This window comes from Henckelia pumila, chromosome 1 (assembly GCF_033568475.1).
Source record: "Henckelia pumila isolate YLH828 chromosome 1, ASM3356847v2, whole genome shotgun sequence".
Taxonomy (NCBI): Eukaryota; Viridiplantae; Streptophyta; class Magnoliopsida; order Lamiales; family Gesneriaceae; genus Henckelia; species Henckelia pumila.
Window position 1 is genome coordinate 33,378,220 of NC_133120.1, and position 10,091 is coordinate 33,388,310.

The 10,091-nt window shown below is 39.5% G+C and overlaps 1 long non-coding RNA gene across 1 annotated transcript; it reads right to left on the bottom strand.

Moving 5' to 3' along the window:
* Positions 1-742: 742 nt before the first annotated feature.
* LOC140876330 (uncharacterized) lies at positions 743-1,822 on the bottom strand. The gene is made up of 4 exons (XR_012148745.1): positions 1,632-1,822; positions 1,088-1,147; positions 924-995; positions 743-844 (listed from the first exon to the last, which is right to left on the bottom strand). It is a non-coding gene; the product is annotated as an uncharacterized lncRNA (long non-coding RNA).
* Between the last annotated feature and the right edge of the window lie 8,269 nt (positions 1,823-10,091).

Consider the following 10,091-nt stretch of genomic DNA (forward strand, 5'->3'; position numbering starts at 1 on the left):
AAATTCCCGTAAACGTCAATGTCCTGATTTCTGTCTATGCTTCTACTTTCCCGCTTTTCTAGCTTTTGCTAAAAGATTTAATAAATAGCACGAAAAGGAGAATACAACATATAAGTATATTAAAAAATATATATTCTTTTAAAAAAGAAAGAAAATAAATCTGCACCATTACAAGTTTATAAAGATGTTAAAATAAATAGCTCTTTTGTGCAGCTAGCATGCCTGTCACAAGCCATAAATTTTTCAAAATTAAAGTCCTAGTAGTTTCTCAAACATCCATACATTGGCACAAGTAAATCACTATTATAAATCCACAAGCATATCTACCAAAATAATCCAAAATTATACATGTATCCACAAGTATTTCCACAAAACTAAAATTGTATCTATTTAGACAAAACGAAGTATTATTCCAACGTGCATGACACACTTAGGCACCTACATAGGAGTCGACAAATTCACTTCATTCACTTCTAACTTTATCAAATTGATCTTGGATCTTGGTTTAATATTGAATCTTGATGGATCCTGCAAACTAAAATGTACAAAAAGATAATTCAATGTCAATAAGAATGTCATTATCTTTCGAAAACAAGTAAACATGTATTGTTTTTTTGGTGAAGTCACTTGAATGTAAAAAAATTTACGAGACTATAGGCTTGATACATAAGATACATCAAAATCCATAAAAACTAAAGATACAAGTCAATAAAGTAAATAAATTAGGTGAGACAGAAACAACCAACCTTGTCCACAGTGCGGGTTCAATATCACAACGAACAAATAGATATCGACAAACCTTAAATTTGACACAGCTTTCTCATACGTACTAGCATGATTATGTCTAAATTCAAAATGTCCATTGATTATTCGGAAGATAAGAGAGAATAGGCACCAGAAGTGGAAAAGCTCAATTTTAATACCTTAAAGATTTTTCGTCTTGCACTCATCATGAATCAAGATGTAATCATGAAATTGATATTCACTTGTAGTTCCTAAACAAGTATATAATTTGTTTAAGAGCTTAATAACCCTACCTAAATATCAAAATCACCAAATAAAACATCAAGGTATCGAGAGAGCTTACACTCATATGTAGTTCACATCTTGAGGAATCATGTGATTCTTTCCATGGGTCCATCACCACCTATTACAATTTACAGCAAAACGCTCAATACTTAACACACGTTGATAAAAGAACAATCTTTTCTAAAACTTAAGTGATTCGCACCGCATTCTGTGGTTACACACAAATATACACTGGGCAAATCAGCCTCCAAATGGTAAAGATCAAGAAAAAAAAACCTTGCAGAAGTGGTAAAAAAGTAGAAGGTAATAATAAGAAAAATGAACATTTGACACACACACACACTGTAAATTTGATAGAATTTCCTTTGCAGGTGATGATGCATCAGAAATGCTGTGGTAGATGGAATGCCAGCCCTTAAAATTTCACAAAAGTTGCCACAGACGAGTACATATGTACAAGATCCTGAAGGTCTAAATATATGTTTTCCTTCCATACTCATTTTTACCAAAAAAAGATACAGGCAACTTCCCAATTGCCAACTGTACCTCCCCTGCATTTCAGTGTATCAAATAAGCAAATTGTATGCCGGCAAGCTAGTGACCTTTTCTATACACGACATTGGAAAGAGCTTGTGTGCGAGGCCTAGCACGCATGATTGTTTCATCGCTGTCTAATCAATTCTGAAAGTCTCCAGGGTTTTTGCCTAACCACTGATGATGACTCTTCTTCCATCTCCACAGTTTTCCACCATGTCCAACAATTGCTAATTTCTTCATTGACAACTGACCCATGGGAACCATCTGCACAAGACAAAAACATTTGTAGTGAGCTTACCTAAACATCAAAATGACCAAAAAAAAATTAATATTCACTTGTAGTTCATAAAGTAAATTTTAATTATTAGGGAGAGAGTGAACGTGAAAGGAGACGTGGTTATCATACCTTGCTAATCAAGGATAAACCATTAGCCATAAAGACTTGAAATTTAAAGCCTTCATGAACATATGAGAAATTGGAGACAATTTTACATGCTTGCACTAAAATAAACAAGAAAAAATTATATTTAAATGAAAGAAAAGAAGTTTAAAAAATTATATTTAAGAGATCTAAGCAAGCGCATGAAAAAGTAAAAGATGCTAGAAAATTATTCAAGATACAGCTAGTTAGCACCCCAGCAGAAGGCATACACGAGTGACAAAATAACTGGGGGCAGTGGAATGAGAAAAAAAATATAAAAAATGAACAAGAAGCATAAACAAATAGAGAAATAAATAATGGTTGCACTTTTACCATACCTGTTGAGGAGACAATGCACACGACATCACGAGACTAAGTGAGTTTGACAAGCATCAAGGCTTAGATAAAAATTTCAAAACAAAATAAACACGAGATAACCAGATTTAAATAAAAAAAATAGATAGATAAAACATAAAACTAAATATCAAGATCCCATAAAATTTCTATTTATATTGTTCGAAGTCACATCGAAATCGTAGGGTCAAAATCAAATCGCAAAAACAGATGCATTCAATACACCACCAAGTGTACATCAAATCATCACTTTTATCCAAAATAGGCAGTAAAATCAAAGGGAAGCAGCAGAGCTACACAATGTATCGTTTTACCGTGAAGAAGTTCCAGACCCACTCAGTGTAGTCTTCTCTACTAATCTTAGGCCCCATGAAAAATCACGGAATAAGCATACTAGATTCGAGAGATTTAATTATTTAGCATTTGGAATGTATCTAAAACAAGTACCTGGCCATCTTCAGGCAAAGTAACTTTTTGATTATGGATTCAAATGATCCACTTTTCTCCAATATTGCTCGTTGTTTAACAATGTCACCGAAACAAAATAACCTACACTCAAAATCATCCTACCTAAAGAGAGAAAATATCACAAAAATGATGTGGCATAATATGTTAAAAAAGAAGCCAAGCACTGTGAAACCTCACCTTTGGATCAGAAAACTGTGAAGCAAAGTAAAGCATCATGTTTCCATAGCCTGACATATATTTATGGGAATTTTATCCAAATTTGGTAATAAATTTGGACATTGATAAGTATACACGACAAATTTTAAATAAAAAGTTATCATGGTAGCGACACTAGCTCACACTAGTTGAGCCAAGGCCCTTGGCAACAGGAAGATCACCAAAGTCTAGATTTGCATATCAATAGAAACTGAAAAATAAGAGGAATGACTATACAAAAGGAAGATCGGAGATAATCCTTTCACAAGTTAGTCTATTTATCAAATAAAATAAAATCATAGCATAGATGGGTAAAAAAGAACACCTTTAATGTCAAATAAAGGCTAACAATGTGTGAAGTCAAGTCAATCTGCACCAAAAATAGAATCTCGTCACTTAAATTATGAGAAAAACAAAAAATAGATTTGGGAATAAACATATCATTCTCCTGAAATTCTACAAAAAAACTGTTTCATAGAAGAGAGCGTCAATATAATCAAAGCATAATCAACATAGGAAAGAATAATGAAATAATCGAAAGTCAATAAAATCAAAGCATAATCAACAGAGGAAAAGAATAATGAAAAAATCGAAACAACTCAAACAAGATATCAATCGAGATTTTACTTGACGCTCAGCCTGGAAGATCTGGCTCACCAAATCTATAACGAATCCCTAAAACTTACTAGCTTTATCCACCCTCTTGGAGCCATAGAACCCTTTAATGAGCTTAGTGCACAGAACCACAACAGCTTTGTGACTCGATCTCACCATGCTCTGATTATAAAACAAAGAAAGCATAAACGAACAATACTCACGGGCTCATAGCAAAATTCACACAAAATTTGTAACGCCCCGTTTTTATATTAATGGAATTTATTTGAGTTAATCAGAGATTACAGAGTTCTCGAGCCGGTTTGATTTTGATCAGGGTCCTTTTTGCAAAAATTGGATTTTTCAGGGACTAAAACGCAATTATCGGTTTTTATAGATATTTATAAGGATTTTGGACCCACTCTCTTCTCCATCACCTTCCTCTTCACGCCTCCCTCCTCCATTTTTGAAGAAATCGATTCTTCAAGCTTCCAGATTTCATCCCGAGCTCGATCCGGCCGTTGGAATTTATTTCTGAAGGCAGATTATCGATCACTGCAGTGAGAGCTCTGTTATATTGTAAGTTCTTCTACGATCGGATACATTCTAGTTTTTGGATGTTGTTAGAATCGTTCGAGATTTGAGTATGTTGTTCTAGACAGAGTTCTGATCGTTTATTATCTGTCGGTTTTGAATTAGAGCGACGTTCGGATTTGTTATGATTTTTGGAAGCCATTTTCGAAAATGTGGATTTTTAGATTGATGGGTTTGCTTTGTTATTGTTGTTTTGGGCATTGATATGAGTTGATATCGGTATTGAACTGCTGTCTGCATTTCCGGTTTGTTCAGTTTATAGCCGTTATGCCGTCGGTTTGAGTTTTGGGTTTTCGAATTGTTTTTGTATTGATTGAAGTCTTGGCGTGTGAGTGATCGTGGTTGTTGATCAACTCTTGAATTCTTACAGATTCGTTGGAGTTTGTCGAGCCCTGTGTTAGCAGCATTGTTCGTCGAGAGTTGGACGAAGAACGGTATAAAGAGTTTTCCTTGAACCGTTGCCTTGTTGTTGTTAGATTGTGTAGTTGTTTATACAATCTCTTTTGTAGCTTATCCAGAGTTGGAGCTACTGCTTTGAAAGGTAAAAGCAGTCATCGCAGCGGGATAGCATACTCGGGACTGTGGTTCTCGAGTTTTCCCTTTTGAAATCACGTACTTGCATCTACACTTGTTCTAGCATGAGGAACTTGTGTTTTGTTTGATTGTTTTGGCTTATGTTTTATGTTTCTGCTATGCATTCATCTTGAGCCAATCTTGTTTTCAGCGGGCAGAACCGCCCTTTTTGTTTAGACGTTTGGGAACTATGATTGAGTTGCCCAGGTCGTAGTCGTTTCGTCTGGTGCTAGCATACTCATTATAGTTGCTCAAAGTCTAGAGGAGTGAGATACGTGGCACCACCTCGATTGGGAGAGTCGGTGAGTTGTTACGTGATCTTACCCTCGGGATCCCAAAGGCACAGCTGCAATCCCTCGTTATCAGATTTAATATCCCTGTTTAAAGACATGCATTCATTACGATGTTACTGATTTTGTTATTGTATTTAAAGCATGTTTGTTACTTGTATTACTTGTTATGTTGCTTTTACTGGGAATGTCGTTCTCACCGGTTATCCGGCTGTTGCTTTGTTTTGTATGTGTACTTGGCAACAGGTGGGGCATGAACAAGTCAGAAGAGGCATGGTTAGCTACGAGGGCAAGTAGTAGAAGTGAGACTCGGTTTAGAAGTCGAATTAGCATGTTTATCTAGTTTAAGATTGGAGCATGTTAGAACTCGAACTTGATATGTTTTGTATTCGAACTCGAATTGTATTTTGGATTTTGAAACTTAGAATTGATGCATGTTCTACTCTTTCTTGTAATTGAGTACTTCGTTGTTGAAAAAGTGTTAGTTGGATCATGTCGGAGCATTTCCGGGTGTTGGATTGCACTTTTGGAGCCTTATTTTGAGCTAAAACAGCAGGCCATGCGCGCCCGCGCGTTCTGCTCCCTTTCTCGGAGGCCCGGGCAGGGCTGTATGCGCGCCCGCGCCTCGGGTGGCGCGCCCGCGCGTCACCCCGTGTAAAAAAAAAAAAAAAAAAAAACTTTTCTTTTAATCTTAGATCTTGTATGCGTAATTATTGTTTATTCTGAGATTAGATGATTAGAATCGAGGTCTCACATTAAGTGGTATCAAAGCCTTAAGATTCTTGGTCGAACTAGAGTGAGCGGGGTAGATTGAGTCTGTGTGCAATGACTCCTCGCATGTGATTGATATATTTAATTGTGTACTTAATTCCATGCGAGCATGCTTTATTGTTTGAGCATTATTTGAATTACATGGTTGTGTGATTTAAATTAATAAAGCATGATCTACTTGAGATATAACTGTTTCTGTTCTCGACTGGTATTCGGTATTCCAAGCGGTTGTAAGGGCACTGATGGTAGCAATTGAGATATCTCGTGTGCTAACCTTTGATTATCAGATGGGTCCTCGTCGAGTGATAAACAGAAACACACCACCAGTTATCCCTGCGACTGAGCAAGCTAGCACTGAGGTTGATCAGTTGGATGCTTCAGCGACTCCTATGGAAACCTTGCTGAAGAGGTTTCAGTCGTTCAATCCGCCATTGTTGATGGGTTCAGAAAATCCAGTTGACTGTGAGAGTTGGTTGGATGATATGGATCAGTTGTTTGATTCCATTGACTACACAGATGACCGCCAAATCAGGTTAGTAATTCATCAGCTGCGTGGTGGTGCTAAGAGCTGGTGGATCATGACAAAGAAAGCAATTGAGAGTAGAGGTACAGAGGTTACTTGGACTCTTTTTAAATCTGAGTTTTATAAGCGGTTTTTCCATATCTCGTATCGTAAGGATAAGGGAGCAGAGTTTGCAAATCTGAGGCAAGGGAATCTGAACATTGAAGAGTACGTGGCTAAGTTCGATAGTCTGTTGCGTTTTGCACCGCTAATTGCCAGAGATGAAGAAGCTAAGGCAGATCAGTTCATCAACGGGTTGAACCCCAATGTCTTCACGTTGGTTAACACCAACAGGCCTAGCAACTTTGCGGATGCCATGAATTACGCAAAGGGAGCAGAAGCAGGCTTGTGGAGGCAAAGAGGTAATCAGGGGGCACCTCAGCAGCAGAGGCAGTATCAGAACCAACCATCTCAGTACCAGAATCAGCCACCTCAACATCAGAACCAGCAGCAGAGGTATGAAGGTGGAAACAGTGGGGGAAACAGAAAGGATCAGTACAAGGCAAGAGGTAAACAGTTCAAGAGACAGGGGAACAGTTCGTCCAGTTTCAGTGGTTCAAAGCAATTCGGTTCAGGACCGAGTTCTGGGTCATCATCCTTGTACTGCAGCAAGTGTGGAGGAAGACACTCACCGGATCAGTGTGTGGGAGTCTTCGGCAATTGTAACACATGTCAGCAACCGGGACACTTCTCTAAAGTGTGCCCTCAACGTAATAGAGATAGAGCTCAGAGTGGGAGTTCGTCTAGACCTGCAGCTCAGCCGGAGAGGCAGTCGTCTGCAGTGCACTCTTTCCAATCCCAGCAACAGCAGAACAGACAAGGAGGTAGCTCTAGTGCAAATCAGCCTCCGAGACAGCAAGCACGAGTCTTTGAATTGACAGAGGATCAGGCTCAGGCAGCACCTGACGATGTCATAGCAGGTAACTGTTCGATTTTCGGTCATTCTGCTCATGTCTTGATAGATACAGGTGCTTCCCATTCCTTTATCTCTGAGAAATATGTGTTATTGCATGCTTTGCCAACTGAATTGTTGCCTACTGTAGTAGCTGTTACTTCACCTTTGGGTGGAGGAATTGTTTCTGTCCGACTAGTCAGGAACTGTGAACTTTGTTTTGAGGGAAATTTGTTAGAATTCGACTGTATTGTACTTGGACTGTCAGATTTTGATTGTATTGTCGGGATAGATGCTTTAACCAAGTACAGGGCGACAGTTGATTATTTTCTGAAGGTTGTCAGGTTCAGACCTGAAATGGCATACGAGTGGAAATTCTTTGGTAAGGGTTCTGGATCTAGAATTCCTTTGATTTCAGTGTTATCTATGACTCGTTTGTTACAGAGAGGTGCAGAAGGATTTTTGGTTTATGCGGTTGATGTACTGAAATCTAGCCCAGTTTTGGTTGACTTACCAGTGGTTAGAGATTTTGCTGATGTGTTTCCGAAAGATGTTCTTGGATTGCCACCCATTCGAGAAGTCGAATTCAGCATTGACTTAGTGCCAGGTACTCAACCTATTTCAAAAGCTCCTTATCGTATGGCACTTGTTGAATTGAGAGAGTTGAAGGAGCAGCTTGAGGATTTTATTGCCAAGGGATACATCAGACCTAGTGTATCGCCTTGGGGTGCTCCTGTTCTATTCGTTCGGAAGAAGGATGGTTCTATGCGGCTCTGTATCGACTACCGCCAATTGAATCAGGCTACAGTTAAGAACAGATATCCTTTACCCCGAATAGATGACTTGTTTGATCAACTGCAGGGTTCTTCTGTCTACTCTAAGATTGATCTGAGGTCAGGCTACCATCAGCTGAGAGTGCGAGAGGAAGATGTTCCTAATACCGCATTCAGAACGAGGTATGGTCACTTTGAGTTTATAGTCATGCCGTTCGGTTTGACTAACGCTCCTGCTGTTTTTATGGGTTTGATGAAACGTATCTTTCAGCGTTATTTAGATGAGTTCGTCATTATTTTCATCGATGATATTCTTATCTACTCGAAGAACCGTACTGACCATGCAGAGCACTTGAGAATCGTCTTGCAGATTTTGCGAGTTGAGCAGTTGTTTGCCAAGCTATCGAAATGCGAATTCTGGTTAGATCGAGTTGTCTTTCTCGGTCATATTATTTCTGAAGATGGGATTTCTGTCGATCCCAGCAAAATCGAAGCTGTTATGAATTGGCCTAGACCGACATCAGTACCTGAGATCCGAAGCTTCATGGGTTTAGCTGGTTATTACCGTCGTTTCATCGAGGGTTTCTCGTCTATTGCCAAGCCTATTACCCAGCTGACTCAGAAGAATGTGCCTTTTGTCTGGACTCCAGATTGTGAGGCTAGCTTTGTTGATCTAAAGAGGAGACTGACCAGTGCTCCAATTCTTTCTATTCCGAAGGGTACTGGAGGGTTCACAGTCTATTGTGATGCTTCTAACCGAGGCTTGGGTTGTGTTCTTATGCAGCATAAGCATGTGGTGGAGTATGCATCAAGGCAGCTGAAACCGCATGAGACTCGTTATCCGGTCCATGATCTTGAACTAGCTGCGATCGTCTTTGCTCTGAAGATCTGGCGTCACTATCTTTATGGTGAGTCTTTCGAGATCTTTTCTGACCATAAGAGTCTTAAGTACTTGTTTTCTCAAGCAGAGCTGAATATGAGACAGAGGAGATGGTTAGATCTGTTGAAGGATTTCGACTGTGAAATCAAGTACTATCCGGGGAAGTCTAATGCAGTTGCAGATGCCTTGAGCCGAAAGCTTTGTTCTTTATCTCTTTCTACTATGGGTGTTTCCCAGTTGATCGATGATTGTTGCACTTCTGGTTTAGAGTTTGAAACAGATAGGGAGACTATCAGAGTGTTTGCTATTCAAGCCGAGCCAGAGTTGTTTGTTGCAATCAGAGAAGCACAGAAGTCTGAGCCGAGCATCCAGATTTCAGTAGAGAAAGTCAGATCGGGCCATCAGTCTGAATTCCAGGTTAGAGATGATGTTTTGTTTGTGAATAATCGTATTGTTGTGCCTGATATTTCGGATTTGAGACAGCGTATTCTTCGAGAGGCTCATTGCAGTCGGTTTAGCGTTCATCCTGGAGGTCGTAAGATGTACAACGATCTGAAGAGTCAGTTCTGGTGGAAGAGAATGAAGGACGATGTTGCGAGATTTGTATCTCGGTGTTTGAATTGTCAGCAAGTGAAAGCAGAGCGGAAGCGACCAGGTGGTCTTTTCCACAGCCTATCTGTTCCTGAATGGAAATGAGATCACATTTCTATGGATTTTGTCACGAAGCTACCACGATCCGTTCGAGGATGCGATGCTATTTGGGTAGTGATCGACCGATTGACGAAGTCTGCGTGTTTTATTTCGTACAGGATGACGTATCGTCATGATCAGATGGCTGAGTTGTATGTTAGCAATGTTGTGAGATTGCATGGTGTGCCGAAGTCGATCGTTTCAGACAGAGATCCTAGATTCACTTCTCACTTCTGGCACAGTCTTCAGGGGGCACTTGGTACTCGATTGCATCTGAGTACAGCTTATCATCCTCAGATAGATGGACAGTCAGAGCGGACTATCCAGACGTTGGAGGATATGCTGCGAGCGGTAGTGCTAGAATTTGGCACTAGTTGGCAGGATTCTTTGCCTCTTGTCGAGTTTTCTTACAACAACAGCTTCCAAGCGAGTATCGGTATGGCGCCTTTTGAGGCTTTGTATGGTAGA